Source organism: Hyperolius riggenbachi, chromosome 6, assembly GCF_040937935.1.
Source record: "Hyperolius riggenbachi isolate aHypRig1 chromosome 6, aHypRig1.pri, whole genome shotgun sequence".
In the NCBI taxonomy this organism is placed as follows: domain Eukaryota; kingdom Metazoa; phylum Chordata; class Amphibia; order Anura; family Hyperoliidae; genus Hyperolius; species Hyperolius riggenbachi.
This window is the reverse complement of record NC_090651.1, coordinates 143,128,163-143,148,234: the sequence shown is the minus strand read 5'-3', so window position 1 is coordinate 143,148,234 and position 20,072 is coordinate 143,128,163. Positions and strand designations below refer to the sequence as shown.

General features: G+C 43.1%; 1 long non-coding RNA gene across 1 annotated transcript; it reads right to left on the bottom strand.

Annotated features, from left to right (window-relative positions):
• Positions 1 to 476: 476 nt before the first annotated feature.
• LOC137522569 (uncharacterized) lies at positions 477 to 18,882 on the bottom strand. The gene is made up of 3 exons (XR_011022337.1): positions 18,722 to 18,882; positions 16,905 to 17,051; positions 477 to 598 (listed from the first exon to the last, which is right to left on the bottom strand). It is a non-coding gene; the product is annotated as an uncharacterized lncRNA (long non-coding RNA).
• Positions 18,883 to 20,072: the final 1,190 nt, after the last annotated feature.

Genomic DNA, 20,072 nt, shown 5'->3' with positions numbered 1-20,072 from the left:
GCTACTCCCACTGAGAAGTCCACAAATTGCCATTCAGCTGCATTTCTAATTACAGATTGAGTGATTCCCTGCCCTTTCACTAACCAGTGGCCACTGCAAGTCAGAAGGTGCTTGTTTACATGACATAACATAAGCAGACACTATAGAGCCCAATAGCGGAGCAGTAGATCTCCGGGCCTGCCCTCAAACAAAACAATTCAATAGGACTTGATAAATTAAACTCTCCTTTCTGAGCCTGAAATATTGTCATGTGCAGCAATATTTGTTTTTAAATACTCCTTTGTGGTTAAACCCATAGTATTTTAGTACAACAAAAATATATACAAACAAGAGAACAATAAAAAAACAATAATAATAATTACATTTGGTCCATCGTCACACAACAACAAAAAGGAATGCAATCATCTGAAATGCATTGTAGAGATGCGAGCTTAATTACTTAAAGAAATATATTATCTAAATTTATATTTCCACCTTTGTTTATCCTTTTCTTCACAAGGCATCATGTGAATCACACATTCAATTCACATTTTATTTGGTAAATATCCATTTCTATCCGGAAAGGTCCCCTGGGCCAGCATCAGACAGACCTCTTGATCTAGGAAGGAAGAAAACGATAGTACAGAATACATGATTTAAATGCTGTGATAAAGAGCTCTTGCCTTTCTCATTCAGAGCTACATCATTCAAAACAAGTTTTCAGTGAGGCATAAAGTGCTTGTGTGACTAATATAACCCTGATATTAAGAAGAATTAGAAGGTATTTACTCACACAGACCGCAGATATCCTCTATTGCACAGTTCAGCAAGGACATTTCTAATGTAAATTATTATTCTTATTATTTAGTATTTATATAGCGCTGACATCTTCCGCAGCGCTGTACAGAGTATATTGTCTTGTCACTAACTGTCCCTCAGAGGGGCTCACAATCTAATCCCTACCATATTCATGCATTGTGTAGTGTATGTATTGTAGTCTAGGGCCACTTTAGGGGGAAGCCAATTAACTTATCTGTATGTTTTTGGGAAGTGGGAGGAAACCGGGGTACCGGGAGGAAACCCACACAGACACGGGGAGAACATGCAAAATCCTTGCAGGTGTTGACCTGGCTGGGTTTTGAAATGAGGACCTAGCATTGCAAGGCGAGAGCGCTAACCACTATGCCTATGCAAATCTGCACACACATAAAAATGGGTATCACTCCCAAAGTCCCTGTTTGAAAGGATAATCTCTGTTTTGCAACCAAATGTCATGTCTTAGTACTCCATCTTGTAAATCAAATGTATAGTTCTGTATAACTATACATATTTTTCTACAGAAAAAATATATATTGTGCTAACCTTTGGGCTTAAATTTAAGTTTAGCCAGGTAGGTAGTTTTTTTCTTGTATGAGGTATACTTAAATTAAATTGGCAGTATGTTTAGGGTAGGTGTCCTGCTGCAAAAAAGAAAAAGAAAAAAAAAAGATATAAACAATTGGGGTCAGTCAGACACCTCTCTGATTATACTTCAGGATGGATAAGAATTTGTTAATATTTTTAGGCATTGAGAACACCATTATCCCTAACCAAATCCTAGACTCCATTTGCAGAAATGCACTTCGAACGTGCAAGGAACCTCCACTACACTTCACTGCTGCCTGCAGATACTTACTATTATTTTCCTCCCCAGCCCTCCAGTGAACAAACTGCCTTTTGCTCGAACCAGTTTTTTTTTTTTTTGGTTGTTTTTTTCAAATGTCTCATGAGTCCAGAGTGCATGCTGCTACTTCCCATATTTGTGATATAGTTGTGAGACATTTGGCTTTGTGTCCATGTTGTAGGTATGGCATTTTTGGGCTGCAATCTTCAGACCTTTACTGGATAGACTTCTCTGGACAGTAGATGAGTGTTTTTCAGACTGTAATGAACAGCGGAGATCCCGCCGCGTGGTCTAGTGACAGGGCGGCTATCTCCGCGTTCAGACCGGCGGTTTCCACGCAGCGACACACGTCTGGCTTGGCTGGACCTTCTAGTTCACACAGATGGAGAGCTACGCGTGTGCGCGCCAGGCGACAGGACATTTATACCAGCAGAAGGGGAATCAGCTGATGAGGCCGATCAGCTGATCCCAGCTGGACTCTGGAATGGCTGAGTGGCTCGGGCGGAGCTGCACAGCACTGCAAGTATATATAGATCTTGCTTGTCAGTTGCTGATTGTCTGCCGTTGTGAATACTTACGTGTGAGCACTCAGACCTCAGTCAGATCCTACAGTGTGTTAGAACCAGGTGGACCTGGGAATTCACACTTAGCCAGATTACGCTATTGTTATATACTGTGTTATACTTTAGACCAGTTCCAGGGTGTTGTGACCACGGACCTCACACCCAAGCTTAGGATTACTGTGTCATTACTGTGTTATACTTTAGACCAGTTCCAGGGTGTTGTGACCACGGATCTCACACCCAAGCTTAGGATTACTGTGTCATTACTGTGTTATACTTTAGACCAGTTCCAGGGTGTTGTGACCACGGACCTCACACCCAAGTTTAGGATTACTGTGTCATTACTGTGTTATACTTTAGACCAGTTCCAGGGTGTTGTGACCACGGACCTCACACCCAAGCTTAGGATTGCTGTGTCATTGCTGTGTTATGCTTTAGACCAGTTCCAGGGTGTTGTGACCAAGGACCTCACACCCAAGTATAGGATACTGTGTTATTCTTTAGACTGGTTCCTGGGTGTCGAGACCAAGGTCCTCACACCCCAGACTAGGATTGTGATTTATATCTGTTATGACCATTTGCTCGGGTGTTGCCGACCTGGCCTGCCCGACCCTTCTGGCTGTCACTCATCCCTTGAGTGTTCAGTCTGTCTGTACTACCCGTGACACTATTCCACCAAGTGTCAGTTAGCTGCAAGGACCTCTTGCTCATCAGAGAGTCCTTCCTGCAGTACAGCCAGTGGCCTCTCTCCCATTGGAGCCCCCTGGCTGCAGTACAGTCTGATATCCAGTTACCAGGGAATCATTGGCTGCCAGATTATCTCTATCTCCTCTCTCAAGGAGATAGTCGCTGCACAGTCCAGGGCCACCTGCCCCTCAGGTGGTTCCTGGCCGAGCTGCCCGTATCTCCCGCCTCTCGGGAGATAGCCTACAGTTACACTTAACACTTATTCTTTATTAGGTGTCCATAGGTTAGCCATACTTGTATTATTGGTGATTCTGCAGATCATCCATGATCAAGTATACATCTACAGTATATTGTTGATGATTCTGCAGATCATCAGTAATCAGATTCTCTCTGTGTGCTGACACCAATCGTTACACAGACACACAGGATTCTGCCACTTCTGAACTGATGGAGCAACTGTATCTTTTGTAGAGATAGCTCGAACCTCCGATTTTAGGTTCGCGAACCTCGTACGCGAACTTCTGCAAAAGTCTTCAATGGGGAGGCGAACTTTGAAAATTACAAACATTTATGCTGGCCACAAAAGTGATGGAAGAGATGTTTCAAGGGGTCTAACATCTGGAGGGGGGCATGGCGGAGTGGGATACACGGCAAAAGTCCCGGGGAAAAATCAGAATTTGACGCACAGCAGAGTTTTAAGGGCAGAAATCACATTGCATGCTAAATTGGAGGCCTAAAGTGCTTTAAAACATCTTGCATGTGTATACATCAATCACGTAGTGTAATTAGTGTACTGCTTCACGCTGACAGACCAAACTCACTGTGTAATGCACCGCAAACAGCTGTTTGTGTAGTGACGGCCGTGCTGGACTGGTGCGCACCATGGCCAGAGTGCAGGCGATAGCGGTTTTCAAGCCCTTATGGTCGCCGGGCTGAGGTAGCTCAATGACAGAACAACACTGACTGTCCAGTTGATCGAATTTGGTCTGTCTGCAATGAAGCAACGACCTTATTATCTTCGGTGTGCAACTCCCCCCCCCCCCCGAGACACTCATATAGCCGGCGGTCATTGCATCATTGTGATACGCAAAGCCCCTTCACCGTGGCAAGGTAACGATCACGAAGGGGAATTGACACATGTACATGCCCTTTGTTTTGTTGTTGCAGCTGCAGTGCAGCCAGAAAAATTAAGCAGACATGTACACACCAGAAAAAATTGTTATGGGTTTTGTTAGCGGCCACTGCTAGCAGCGGCCTTAAAAATTCGGGAATCCGCCTGGAGTCCTGGACCCTGTTGGTGGTGGTGAAGAAGGCAGTCAAGCGGCCTGCGGGCATAGGTGCTGTGTGGGGAGCGACTTAGTCTTGGGGCAGGCAGTCACACTGCGTGCAGGCAGAGATGCTGTGTGTGGGGATTGACTTAGTCTTCAGGCAGGCAGTAGCCCTTTCGGGATCCATGCCTCATTCATTTTGATAAAGGTGAGGTACTAAACACTTTTTTGACCTAGGCGACTTCTCTTCTCAGTGACAATGCCTCCAGCTGCGCTGAAGGTCCTTTCTGACAGGACACTTGAGTACCGTGAACAGGTGCAGTGACTGGTATATAACACTGCGTGCTTCTGTCACGCAGGTGCAGTAAACAGGTATGCAGTGATTGGTATTACAAATGTGCAGCTGCCTGTCACACACGTGCAGTGAAAAGGTAGGCACTGAATGTGCTGGGCCTGGCAGTGGCACAGTAGGAATTAGTAAGGGGCCAAGGGCCAGCTGTGACTGACTGACAGGGCTGTATATGCAAGTGTCAGTGGGACACACAAAACAAATATAGATCACAAGAACAACATTAGCTCTCAAAACAGCTGTTGAGGGGTGCTTTTTAGTAATAAGTATCAGCAAGGAGCAAGCTAACAAGCCTAACAAGAGCCTATCTAAGCTTTCCCTTAGTCTACAGCAGGTTCCTCCCCCTTCTCTAATTACTGCAGCCACACGAGTGAGGGAAATGGCCAACGCTGCCTGCCTTTTATAAGGGGGTGGGGCAGGAGGGAGTGTAGCCTGCTTGGCTACCATGTGTCTGCTGACTGTGATGCAGAGGGTCAAAGTTGAGCCTAATGATGTAGTATAGGGGGCAGGTCGAACTCGCATATAGTTCGCGGTTCACCGCGAACGAGAACCACCGAAGTTCGCGTGAATTGGTTCGCAGTCGAACCATTCGGGCCATCTCTAATCTTCTGATTTCAAGGGGAAAAAAACAAGTTTTTTCTTTAATTTGCCCCACTAAGTTTCCTTGTTCAACCACAGTCTTCTTTGAAATCTATACCTAGAAGAAATCTTGATGATATAGTATAATGACCTTGTATCTTTGCTGTGCCAGTCGCACGCGCGCCCCACCTGGCTACATCCTCCTCTGGCTCTCAGCGGTGTCTCTGCGTCTTGTCCCTGCACATGCGCAGTGCTAGAAAGCACTGACACACGGGTGGACGCAGCGACACAGGGATTTTATAGTATAGGATGTGGTTTTTCCAGATAACTTGAGCACTTGAGAAAGGGCCTCTGCCCAAAACGTTGTGCTGTCTTGTGTGCTGTATCACCACTATGGATTTTTTTGTACATCACACCTTGGAGGGTTGAGTCCTATGTGGAACTGCTACAACTATTGGTTTAACTGATTGATCATACACCCGTCTATAATCCTACAAAATCCTTGACTTAGTGCAAATATACCTAAGTATACCGAAGCCTAAGCATCATTCCATACAATAGGGAAAAGGGTAGTTTCAAAGCAAAGAAAATTGCATTGAAGTTAAGCATGAAACAGTCCTCAGATGGCAACCTGTATCATGTCTTTCTAGTTTTGCTTTATTACACAGGATATGGACTCAGATTCACTTTAACTATTAGGCCCTTTTCACACTTACTGCATTTTCTTGCATCGTGGTACTCTCCTCCACATTGCTCATCAAGAGGGCAATGTTAGTCTAAGGGGACTTAAACACTATGGCAATGGGGTGTGGTGTGATGGAAATAGCCAAATTTATGCAAGGCCGTGGCAAACTCTGCAGTGCATTGATGTATGATCCATGCCTACTGCAGGGATTATGCAGCAATGCAAGTTTATGGCAATGCGGTAAGTGCGAACGCACGATCAAGGTTGCGGCACACAGGCACAGAGCGGCAAAACTTCAGTTAAGTACTTCCTGTCCTGCAGGGAGCATGTCACTGTTCAGGGGAAAGTATCCTTAGATGTTTAGAAGTTAGATTAGATTACCCCTAGGTTGTAACCTGGTCAGTGTCTCTCATTCGCAACACCTGGTAAAATAATACCAGTATATGGCCACCTAGACTACTTAGGCCAGTATATCATATGTGAGAGCCTAGTGGCAGAGAGTGTCACCATGATAGATAAATGACTGCATTAACAGGTTTACAAAAATAAGACAACTTGTTTAATCCTTGATTCTATCACCACCTTCTCTTCAGCCTACCATCTAATCACACAATCATTAAAGAGAATCTGTATTAAATAAATATGCCCCTGGGGGTTACTCACTTCAAGAGGAGGAGGTCTCTGGATCCTATTGAGGCTTCCCCCATCCTCCTGTGTCCCATGGTGGTCTCGCTGCGGGTCCTGGAACGGAAAGCATGTAAATATTTATCTTTCCGGCTCCAGTGCAGGCGCAGTTGCTGCTCTGGTCTTGGAAATAGACGGAAGTAGCCTATTCCAGTCGGGTCAGCTCTACTGCGCAAGTGTAATACGCCTGCGTAGTAGAGCGAACCCGACTGGAATCGGCTTTTTCCGTGCTGAGAGCAGCAACAGCCCCACCTGCTGGAGCCAGGGAAGGTAAATATATCAAGCCTTGTCAGGCTTGTCGAGGGAGGATTGCGGGAGACTTCGGGGGAGCCAGCGCTGGATTGCCTGCAGCTATAGGGACGAGGAAACTTCATAGGGACCCTAAGTTTACCCTTTACGAGGTAAGTACCACCCAGGGGATTTTTTTTGATACAGGGTCTCTTTAAAAATGTGTACCAAAAATCTGAATCAAAAGAGACATGAACATGGACCTGAGGTGATTACAACATTCTTGTGCAATGCAGAACACCGTGAAGAGCAGCCCCTCTCCAAGTCTGTGACTTGCTGTATTGGGGGTTACATGAAATGACTAAACAGACAGGCTCAGCAGCTTACACGAGCAGCATATAAAATACGTTGAAAGTTAATCCGTGCATAACTTGATGTGTAAAAGTCGATTATAGTTCTGCTTTAACCAAAGTCCGTTTCCTTCATGTTGTCCTCCCCACACATATGCACAATGATATAAATAAATAAATACCGTACCGCAATATGTGTGACATAAATGTGCACCCAGATGAACAAATGATAAAACCCACACATAGACGCACATTCGCTTCGCTTCGTACATTCATAAACAGGGCAGATATTAATTTGCAGCACGCAGAGCAGGAAAGGGATTGAATCGATGCTCTAATTACAGGGCTCTAATACATTCATTCTGCGTGTCTGGTAACATCACAGTGATAATTACTGAGATTTGGCACAGAGCAGAGTACAAACACAGCCAATAAATTCCAGTTCAGGCTGTGCTCTGACAGGACAGCTGACAGCTCCCATTTACTGGCTGCCATTGTAGTCTGTGCATACAAGGTGCTAGGGTGAGGGTTCAGGGGCAGCTCAATACCTTCCTGCTATTTGCAGGACCAATTACCTGTCCGACAGAATCAGTGTGACAGCTCTTAACAACAGCACCATCTGCTGGTGACCATTAGAGCTGCTGCAACATATGTAGACTGTCAACCCTATAAAACTGATGATCATGTAGCCATGTATGCTGTTTACTCGCTATTAAAAATACATGTAGTATGTAAAAAGCAGCCTCAGGTCACGCTCTTTCATTTTTGCTTTTGTAATGTAAGCAGTTAACACAATAAGTTGAAAATAAAAATTGCAATATACACATATCAATAAAAGATTTGTGTTGGCATCTCACTGACTTAAAGTCCATACACAAGCAACAAAATTAGCCATCTGCAGTCCATTAATCTTTCTAACATATCTGTCTATGCATAAAAACACTCATATTCAACTATGCTTGCATTACAGAAGGAATTATTAACTTGTCCATTACTGCAGTAGTCATGAAAGCTTATCCCCGACTGGTCATGTCTGTATTTTGGCAAGTACATAGTACAATATAGCATGTTCAGAAGCAGGGGCATAACTACAAATCATGTGGCCCCCCAATGTTCACACCCTTTTCTTTGCCTACCTCTGGTGACCCTTAGGTCGGTTTCATACTGTAAACTGGTGCTAATGATGCGCTGAGTCGCTTCCGCCACACCGCACCGCCAGAAACAGGCCTTCAGAGAATACCGCGTTACTACATGACTTCCGGGCCGACGCAGGTCACTGCTACATGGCACAGAAGACGCGTGTTTACGTAGTTTTGGACCTGCATCAGCAATGCGGCAAAAACATCAATTCCGTTGCGTCACGATGTAACATTGCAGTATGAAAGTCTCCATAGACTTTCACTGCCCGGCGGTGAGGTGCGGTAAAAATACTGCACCACCCTGGTGTGAAGGGGCCCTTACAGTCTGGGGATCCATCTTGCAAGGGTCATAGAACAAGTGTGGACATCCTAATATTTACATCCATAACATTGAGCCACAAAAACACCTGATCTGGAGGATTGAAACCTTTATTGGAGGAAGGGAAGGTTAGTAGTTAGGGTCACTCACATCTCTGGGCCCCCCTGGGGCTGCTCCCCTGTTGTTATGCTCCTACACAGAGGGGACACATACAAACACTATAGGGTATGGCAGAGTTAGTATATTAAGCTTGTAACCAACCCAGTGTATTCACAACACTTGAACTGTTCACCATTTATATACCATATATCATCATGGATAAGCCAGCTTTTTGGCATACATATTTTGGGATTTAAGCGGGAGAGTTGACCTTTCTCGGGATGAAATAACTCAAGTGACATATTTGGGGCCCCTATATGCAGATTGTCCATTGGAGCGTGCTTGCATCCTATAGTGTCTCGTTAAACTTCTGTACTGGCTGCTAGAGCTCCAGGATCACTGCAATCACATGACCATGAGCTTGGAGCTTTAGCAGCCAGTTCAGAAGCTGCGTCGGACATTAAAGGATGCAAGCTGGAGCGAGGACAGGTAGCTATACATGTTGAAGGTGTACTCTGCAGCTGCTAGCACGCTCCATTGCACGCTCTGCATGGGGGGCTACTACAGCACATGGGGGGTGCCAATCAGCAGGTAATAGCTTTTGACCTACAAGGGTTGGACAAAATAATGGAAACGCCTAACATTTTGGCATCATAATCTTTGAACATGTTTTAAGCAATCAAAACTTGACATATGTTAATTTTTTAATTATTTTTGTTATTTGATATGTTGAATTATAGAATAATAATGTTTTACAGATATTTAAACCAAAGTTGGTTATAATTTATAAAAATGGCAGATCTCTCAGACTTTCAAAGAGGCCAAATTGTTAATGCTCGTATGGCAGGCGCTACTGTAACAGAAACTGCCCGAATGCTTGGCATTTCAAGAGGTACTGTCTCAAAAGTAATGACTGCCTTTGAAAGTGAAGGAAAAACATCCTCAGCAAAGCACAATTGTGGCCAAAAGTCAAAGTTGTCTGAGAGAGACCGTCAGTCTCTAAATCGAATTGCTATAAAAGCTTGCAAGACCACTGCAGAGCTGAATGAACACCTACAGAACCCAGTTTCCACAAAAAGCTGCACAAATCTGGATTCCACGGAACAATTGCAATTAGAAAACCTCTGCTCTCAAAGACAAATGTTTCAAAGCATTTAGAGTGGTGTAGAAACCACCAGAATTGGTCCCTCGAGCCGTGGAAAAATAGTATTTTCTCTGATGAATCATCGTTTACCTTATTTCCGACCCCTGCCCGAGTGTACGTTTGGAGACAGTCGAAAAAAGCATTTCATCCAGACTGCCTTCTCCCAACCATAAATCATGGCGGGGGTTCTGTGATGATCTGGGATGCCATTTCTTGGAAATCCGCCGGGCCAATGATTTCCCTTCATGGAAAAATTAACAGCCAAGACTATTTAGGAATTTTGGACGACCAAGTTCATCCTATGGTTCAAGAACTGTTTCCGGAGGGAAATGCCATCTTTCAAGATGATAATGCTGAAAACCATACAGCTAGAATTGTTAAAGAGTGGCACGAGGAACATTCTAATAAAGTTGAGCATCTCATCTGGCCACCACAATCCCCAGACCTCATTATTGAGCATTTATGATTGTTTTTAGAGATTCAAGTAAGAAGTAAATTTCCGCCGCCATCGTCTCTTAAAGAACTGGAGGGTGTTTTAACTGAAGAGCTTATTTGGAAACAATTCACAATTTGTGTGAATCAATACCTCAGAGAATTGAGGCTGTAATTGCCGCAAAAGGTGGACCTACACCATATTAAAATATATTTTGTTAATTTTCAAGGTGTTTCCATTATTTTGTCCAACCCCTGTACGTTTGTAGGTTCACCCTGTATTTGTGTGGGTTTCTCCTGCATTCCAAAAGCATACAGATAAGTTATAGAGGCATCATAATGACATATAGTAGAATGTAATACATTCGGGCCAGTTCACACTGAAGTGGAAGCAGAATGAAAATGTAAGCACATCTGAAGGGCTGATGCGTCCCCCCCGTTTTGCATCTGCATGCAATAATTTGCATGTTACGCATCTGATTGTCCGCCCCTCCACTCCTGCGTCGATCACGTCCGTCCATACACATCACCGTTCACCTGTTCCACCGCCGCCGTTATGTCCATTCAGCCTGGTGGCCAGCAAAAGCATGGGGCTCTCCATAGGCTGCATCAAGCCAATTCTCCCTAGCAACAGGGAGAATTTTCATTGGTTCAACAAGAACCAATGAGAATTCTCCCTGTTGCTGAGGATTCCTATTGGTCTTTTGCAGTCCAGTGGAGGTCGTTATGCTAATACCGGCCACTTGGCTTGAATTATCCTGGTTTTAGCCTCAGAAATGCTTCCTATACGTATATAATGCTGTATAACAGTGATGCGAGCAGTAAATCAGATTGTAAATCAGGATGAGGACACATTTTACAATGCACAGACTAAATGATTTATAAAGGAGTACTGTAAAACAAGCAATTTTATTCATTATAGTTCAGTTCCTCTTTAATTAGTTGATGTCACATCCCTTTTAAAGTGCCTAATAAACAACCCCTCCAACATCAACTTCCTGTGGTACAGTCTTCTCAGAGAACTTTGACTATGATTTGACAGCCTTGCAGTTTGAACAGATGGAACATTTTTCTAGCGATTTCAGCAGCTTTTTCAATAGCTGGTGATCTCTAGCGTTTTGAAAAGCGCTACTGCAATGTAATGTGCACGGCAGTGTTCACACTGAGGCTGGGTGCACACTTGTCAGTGTGCGAAAGGTCGCGTTTTCTGCCTTGTGTGTTAGTGCATTTTTAATACATTTTAAGTGTGTTTTCTGTGCGTTTGCGGTTTGCTTTTTTGTGTTTTGCGTGCATCTTAATGCGTTTGCAGTTCGCATATACAAAATGCATATGCGTTTTGTATGCCTTTTGCATGCATTTTTCTATTGTATTTTATGCAAATCACTAGGAAGACAGCAGGAAGTGGAAAAACATCAGAAAACGTTGTTTTTTTTAAAAAACGCATGAAAAATGCATTACATCGCGTCACTATTGACTTTCATTATGTGCGGTTTGATGCGGTTTTGAAGAACATGGTTTTGAAAAACAAACCAGCGTTTTTAAAAATTCATATTATAAAATGCATACAAAATGCATATGGGTTTTTTATATGTGTTTTTTGATGCGACCCATTGACTAGCATTGCATGCATAAACGCTGCGTTTTCCACAATACTAGAGTTTCTTCTTAGTGTGTTCCCAGCGTCAGTGTTCACCAGCAACTTGCAGTTTGCTGAAATCACAAAGTGTTGCATGCAGCATTTTTTGTGATTTTGGAGTGATTGCATTTCAATGTTATAGAATCGCAAAACTCCAAAATTGCTTTCCTGTACACTGAAAAATCGCTGGAAAATACTAGTGATTTTGCTTGCGTTTTGTGATTGTTAGGGCCCATTCACACTTAAGAGTAATAAAATGATCAGCGTTTTTATAACTGTATCGGGATCGCTAAATAATCTATGGATCTGCAGGTAACACGTTTTGGGATTGCCGTTAATCGCGAAACGCCCACGATCTGTGGCAATCATGGCAGTGAGATCACTGCCATGGGTTAAAGAGAAAACGTAACAAAGAATTGAACTTCATTACAATCAGTAGTGGATACCCCCTTTCCCATGAGAAATCTATTCTTTTTCTCAAACTAATCATCAGGGGGGTCTGTATGGCTAATATTGTGTTGAAACCCCTCCCACAATGTGCTGTTAGGACCATGTTCCTGACAGTGTACTGTCTGTGAACCTCATTGCATTGTGGGAAATCGCTGTTTACAGCTGTTTCCAACTGCCAAAAAAGCAAGCAGCATCTCCTTCCACTGACATCACCTGCCAGCAGTAAGAATGTCACCATGTAATAAATGTCAGAATGTAAATCAGGGAGAGGAAAGATTTTACAACGGATAAACACTGACTAAATCATTTATACATAATTATTGTAAAAATTAAGCACTTTTTTATTACATTATTTTCACTGAAGTTCCTTTTTAACATTGCGCTAGCACTTTAAAAAGCGCTAGAGCTTGGCCGATTAGCGGGAATCAGCCGCTAATTGCCTAAGTGAGAATGGGCACTGTGTGTGAAGGAGGCCTGAAGCCTACTGTCGTCTCCTTCAGATGACCTACCTAAGAGCATGTGATCAATTTTCTTAACTCTTGTAAGCTGCAGAAGTTTAGGCTAGTTTACTAATTTCTCAGATTCCGGAGTGAGATCTGAGCCTGGAGTCGGGATTACATTTAGGGTTTAATGGTTAACATCAGTAAGATATTTTGAGGCATTATTTGTGACACTCTAAGCACATGCTGTGAAGGCATGATGTATTTTTGAAGCAGCAGGCTCAGTATATAACGTTTTAGCCACAGTTCAGAATTCTCTCGCTGTGAAAGTCACAGCCCGTTAGAATTAATCTCATCAGTCAACATGTGGCTGCTATTTTGGGTGCAGAACTGTGGATACTGAAGACATTTTTAATTGTCTGACAGATCAGAATATTTATTGCATAAAGTTCTATCATAATAATAACTTCTTTTTGCAAAAGTGTTCCAGCTGTGTTTTGCAAATAGATGGGATTTGGGTTCTCTTTTATCAGTACAGATTCTGGCACAAGCCCAAGCACGACTGCTGGTAATTGAATTTAACAGAACCATTAGTGTGATAAATATTTGCAGAAATACTATAGAAAAACAGTAATACTGCTTACAAGCTCTACAGGTCATTTGTAATACTATATATATATATACATTCGATAATTTGTATAATATCAATACATGCATAAGTAAAAAAATTAAAAAAGCACAAAAACTAGTAAGGAAACAGTTATTATGTATACTCAGAATACATTTGAGATTTATGTCTTATTTAATTTTAGGCCTCTTTCACAGTGGGACGTTGCGTTTGATGCGACGTTAAAGTCGCACAACATGCCCCTAACGCAGCGCATGTAGGTTATAAAATTGGACGTTATTTTGCACTGCGTTTTGTGTCTCTTGGTGCGCCGTTTCCATTGCATACTCATGGAATGAAAACAGCGCATGGGTTACATTTAAAAAAAAAAAAAAAAACCTTACTGAGCACGTGCAACACAAATAACGCAGCAAATGTATTGCTAAACGCACAGCATAAAGCAGCACTTTCTAAATATTGCTACACGTTACACACAACGCAACGTGTGCACTGTAAATGTCGCACAGACTTTGCACTGCTGTGCGTTAGTCTGCGTTGGAACATTTTCTAACATGCAACTTTAACGTCGCACTGTGAAAGAGGCCTAAAGTGTGTCTGAGGCGATATTTGACATGATGAGATAAACATATGTATGTACAGTACAACCAGGTTGTATTACTTGTTTTATTTTGCTGCCTGAAAGAGTTAATTTCTAGGCATGGAAGTGACAGCTTCTGTCTTGTCAGTAGCTTGTCAGGAATAAAGTAAACATCCCTGATAAGTAAATTACAGCAATAAAAGTTTTCCTGGCAGAAGACAACTTCTGAGGGTAGGGAGGAATAAAATACATGAACTATTGAACTTTTTCTAACTCTAGGGCATTTAATAGGCTGCCACTGATTAGAGACAATAAAACATTCAACCTACTTTGTAAATGTTTAAATATGAAATAAAACCCTTGGATACTTAAAAAAAATAATTTTTAGGACTTCGAGGATACATTTAGTTGTTTATCTCATCCGTTTATTTTCATCTCGGGTTCACTTTAAGCAAATAGGGAGCTTTATTATACATTAATCAGCCTATTTGCTTAAAGGATATCCAAGTTGAAGAGTTAAGCTTTACTTACTCCTGGCTTCTTCCAGCCACTAGCAGTCTATGTGCTCCCTTGCTGCAGTTCCGCTGCCCTCCAGTGTGCTGCTAGAGACTCCAAAAGATCACTGAACACAGTTGTGGTTGTGGGCTTCTGTGCATGCACGGGTACATCCTCTCTTGATTGTGCTTCCACAGCCAGTAGTATTCTGCACTTGTACAATTGAAGTCTAAGTGCAGAACGGTACTGTCATGAAAATGGCACTCGGAGGTGCTCACACACGTGCAGAAGCCCAAACACACAGCTGTGATTGGGGATCTTCTAGAGGGAGGGATAGCAGTGCACAGGAGGGCATTGCAACTGCAGCGAGGGACCACATAGACTGCTAGGGGCTGGAAGAAGACCTAGGTACTGTATGCAAATGCTTAACTTTAACCTATCAGCTTGGATATCCTTTAATTTAAAGAGAACCTGAACTGAAAATAAAAAGTCAAAATAAACATAAACACATCATACTTACCTCCTGTGTAGTCTACTCATCAATCTCTTTCTCCTCACCTGCGTACTGTTTGTCCCTGTGATTATTTGAAAATGGCCATTACCCCATAACAGCTTCCTGGTCAGCACACTGTTAAACTGTAATATTGCCCACTTGAGTCATAGGGAAACATGGACATTACCTTGCACACTCAATTGTAACTGACAGTAGCTGATATATAACTGACAGCAACTAGTATATTTCAGTTCTGACAAAATATTGTCAGAACTGGAAGGGATCACTCTAAGAATAAAATGGTGGGCTTCCGAGAGGAACTGACAGTGAGGTAAGTATGTAATATTCATTTGCAGATACATCATGTGTTTATTTTAAATAATTTTACTCAGTTCAGGTTCCCTTTAAATTAAACATTAAATGTGCAAAACTTTGGTTGACTATCTAGCTGCTCATCTCATACTTAGACAGGCACTGAGGCACAGAGAAGTATGTTGAAATGAGGGCATAGTTAGCACACCTCCACTCTGATGCTCGTTTTCTCAACTTTAATGTGACATCATATGATAAGCACCAGGAGATGGGGATAGGGGTGTGAAAGAATGCATGCATAAAGGATTACGCAATAAACAGTGGATTTCTGCATGCGAGAGAAATCCGGGAACAACTACTCAATACTAATTATGGACATTGAAGAAAAAATTGAGAAGGCAACCAGGGCCAGACTTCTGGCAAGGCCTAATAGGCTATGCCGCAATAAGTGTATTTTCTGGTGAAACGCCCTGCCGAATTACAACTATTTTCTGGTGAGCCCATAAGTGTATTTTCTGTTGAAACGTTGCTGCATTATGATTACTCTCGGCAGGGGGGGGGGGGGGTTCACCACAGGGGTGGGGAGGTAGGGGGCTGGGGGGAAATCGGGGGGGGGGGGGGGGGGGGGCACAGGATTTCTCACCTGGAGTGACAAAATGGCTAGAGGCGCCCCTGCCTAAAGGTCATGGTAAGAGGTTGATAGCGACCTTTAGACTTTAGGGTTAGGAGATAGTTAAGCTTAGGACATAGGAAGGGGGGCCCAGGGTTAGTGTTTATGAAGAGGATTCAATGCAATTGGATGGGGGGAGGGGGCGGAACAGATGCATTATTTGGGTGAGGTCAAGGTTAGGAAATCGGTACGCAAAATTAATAGGATTAATAGAACAACATATAGAAATGTGGCAAAGCCAATGACAAAAATCGCTTTGTTCAGCTGATGTCTGAAGCAGGTTGAATGTCTAAAAGTGTGTGTGTGCTACCACCCATACCTCTGCCACCATATCAACACATCTGCAGTGGTAACCCTTTTTCATACTTTCCAAAATGTGAAATTAAAAATATAGGCTTGAGATCCACTTGAAGATACATCATTAGAGGAAACTTTATACCACATATTTAATGTTTTTCTAATGGGATCGCCATTTATGGGACAGGCAACAGCATTCCTGCCTGCCCTATTGTCAATGTTTTTATCAACTTTAAAGAGAACCTGAACTGAAAATAAAAAGTCAAAATCACCATACACAGGTCATACTTACCTCCTGTGTAGTCTTCTCATCAATCTCTTTCTCCTCTCCTGCGTCCCACTTGTCCACTGTGATCAATGGAATTCTCTGTCCTTATTTTAAAAATGGCCATTACCCAATAACAGCTTCCTGGTCAGCACACTGTTAAACTGTAATACCACTCACTTGAGCCATAGGGAAACATGGACATTATCTTGCACATTCAGTTGTAACTGACAACTGCTGATATATAATTGACAGCAACTGGTTTATTTCAGTTCTGACAAAATCTTGTCAGAACTGGAAGGGATCACTGAAGAAAATGGTGAGCTTATGAGAGGAACCGATGGTGAGGTTAGTATGTAATATTCATTTGCAGCTACTGTACATCATGTGTTTATTTTAAATAATTTTACTCGCTTCAGGTTCCCTTTAAGGTCTAATTTAAAAAGAAAAAAAAACGGATGGCCTTTGTCTACCTTTACTCTCTAAATTCCTCCAGTCTGTCTCAATCTAGTATCTATTAAATTGTGTTCAGTGCACTGCCTGCATGTCAGGCAGAATAAGTCCCTGTATAGGATATGTTTGCTCTTCATTCTTAGATGTGACCTTCGAGATGAAGTATCCTGTGGGGGAGAGAGAGAAAAAAAAGAAACTAATTTATGGTGCTGCTGGAATTAGACATTTTCAGCATCTCTTTGATTTCATTACATCCTTATCAATGGATATTAAGATTGATCTGTGTGTAGCTGCAAGTAACATAATATCAGAGTTAGGAGATTAAAATTGCTTTTTAGATCAGGTCAGGAAAAAAAATACTTTGTGTTCCCACGGGGAAAAAAATGCAGCGGGTAAAAATATTAGCGGCGTTAAATGGAGTATTTCCTTCCAATATTGTATAGGATAGATGTAAGATACTGGATGAGGAATGTAAGGCTAAGGAGCACATGGCTGAAATTATTGACAGCATCGTCTTTAAGATTTATGAAAGGAAAGTGCAATAAACCACAGCGTATTTATTTTTAATTTTGCTCTTTAATTATGAAGCCTGTAAGTGGCAGCAGTATTGGAAAGTTCTTTAAACTTATAATTGCTGTGTAATGGCCTTAACCTTGAGAGAGTTCAAAATTAAGTAATTAAAAAAACACATTATTATTGTTATTATTATTATTATTATTATTCATGTTTTCCTCCTGTCCTTTATTTTGATAGCATTACATAATCATGCACCTCCTTTGTTACTTATGACGTGATCAAAGTAATGATTATCGTGTGTGTGCGTGTGTGTGTGTGCGTCCGTGCAGGGACGGGACAAGGTACCCCAGAAATAGAGGCAGAGATTGCGATATGCGCCCCCCCCCCCCCACCCGACCATTGCCACTCAGATTTACATAACACTTATCCCATCCATAAACATATATGAATCCTACTAACCTAACTAACACACACTAATCATTTTGCATTCCTCAGAGAACAGTGTATACAGGATAAATACATATACACATACGCCGATAGATCAATCAATATGCTACCATATCATATTGCATACCGACCTTGCATTCCCCGCATCATAACGGCCATAGACCTTGCAATATTTATTGAATACATCCACGCTATTAGATGAGCAGGCATTCTATCCTAGCCCCTCACACACAATGCACACACACACACAGTACACACAAATAGATACAGTACACACACATACACAGTACACACACATATACACACAGTACACACACATACAGTACACACACATAGATACAGTACACACACATACACAGTACATATACACAGTACATACACACAGTACACACACATACGGTACACACAAATAGATACAGTACACACACACACACACACAGAACACACACATAGATACAGTACACACACAGTACACAGAGACATACTGTATATACACACACAGTACACACACTACACACACACACAGTACAGATACAGTACACACACACACACATACAGACTACACACACATACAGTACAGATTCAGTACATACACACACACACAGTACACACAGTACACACACTACACACATATACACACAGACAGTACAGATACAGTACACACACACACACATACAGACTACAAACATACACACAGTACACACACATACAGTACAGATACAGTACATACACACACAGACACACATACAGTGCACACACAGATACAGTACACACATACACAGTACATACACACATTTAGACATACAGACTCACACACACTGTACACATACACACTCGTTCTCTTTTTCAACCCCCTCCCCCCTTCCTTCCATACCTGCTTCATTCCAGCAACCACATGACAGCTGGGTCCCTCTCCCCCTGTAGACATCCAAAGGCTGGCATGACGTTTATTGCTGTCTAATTGAGCTATCAGGGTGTTCCTCCCCCTTCCAGAACAGCCACAGCTCACACCTGCAGCGAGTGTTGCAAACAGGCAACTCTGCAGGAAGCCGGCATCACTTCCCTTACATCAGAAGCTGGCTTCCTGCTGTTGCCTAGCAACACTATGCTATAGCCATGCCTGTCATCACGCTGATGACAGCGCGGCTATTGTGGGGCAGGCAGTGTGCTCTAGGGGCTGGCACGGAAAATAGGGGACGGGGAGTGGTTCCTTCACAGCAGCAAGCGCCAGGCGGGTGGGAGAGATCGGAGAGAAAGTCATTAGGCGGGTGGGCCGGGCGACCAGGAAGAGTGTAAAGCAAAGCGAGGCAGCATGCAACCAGGAGGAGAGCACACAGGAATGCGCCCTGACGCTGCTCCGCCCAAGGCTGGAGCCTGTCCAGCCTCTGCCTCGGTCCGGCTCTGCGTGCGTGTGTGTGTGGTTTGCGGTTCGTCAAAATGTTATTTTCAGTAGGTCTCAACTCTGTACATCATTAACCGCTTCAGGACCAGCACCCTCTGCCCCCTTAAGGACCAGAGGGTCCAGTAAACCGCCGCTTCCCGACGAATCGCCGCTAAAATCCGCCGCTCCCACCGGTCACGTCGCTCTGTCCCCGCCGCAGGCTGCTCTCTCTGCTGTCACTATGACGACAGAGCGCTGTGCGCCGGTCAGGAGCCGCTTTCATTGGCTCCTGACCCTGTCACTCAATGTAAGCCAATGGGAACGGCTTACATGAATGACAGGGCCAGGAGCCAATGAAAACGGCTCCTGCCCAGCTCACAGTGCTTTGCCGTCATAGAGGCGGCAGGGCAGCACATTGCGGCGGAGATCGAGCAGCGACAGCGGCGGGGATGGGCGGGGGGCGCGCGGTGAATGGGACGTAGAGTTTACGTCCGCTCAGAACTGCAGCGCCCCCTGCCCGCCGTAGATTTATACTGCGGCGGTCCGGAGGTAGTTAAAGACAAGGGGGTAGAATAAACAATAAACACCACAATGTGGCATTAAAAAGGAAACCAAAACCAGTGTCCAGTGGTGCTCAGAAACCCCCAATCACAGGTGGAGTAAATCCGGCCACGGCAGTATTGAAATCCGGATACGCCGTGTTCGTGATCCGGATTTAATGCCGAAATCCGAATTCGACTCTGATTTTAACCAGATATGTTAAGAAGAACAGTGGGAACAAAAAAAAATTTCAAAAAGACCTTATCGTTTTTGAGAAAATTGATTTTCAAGTTTCAAAGGAAAA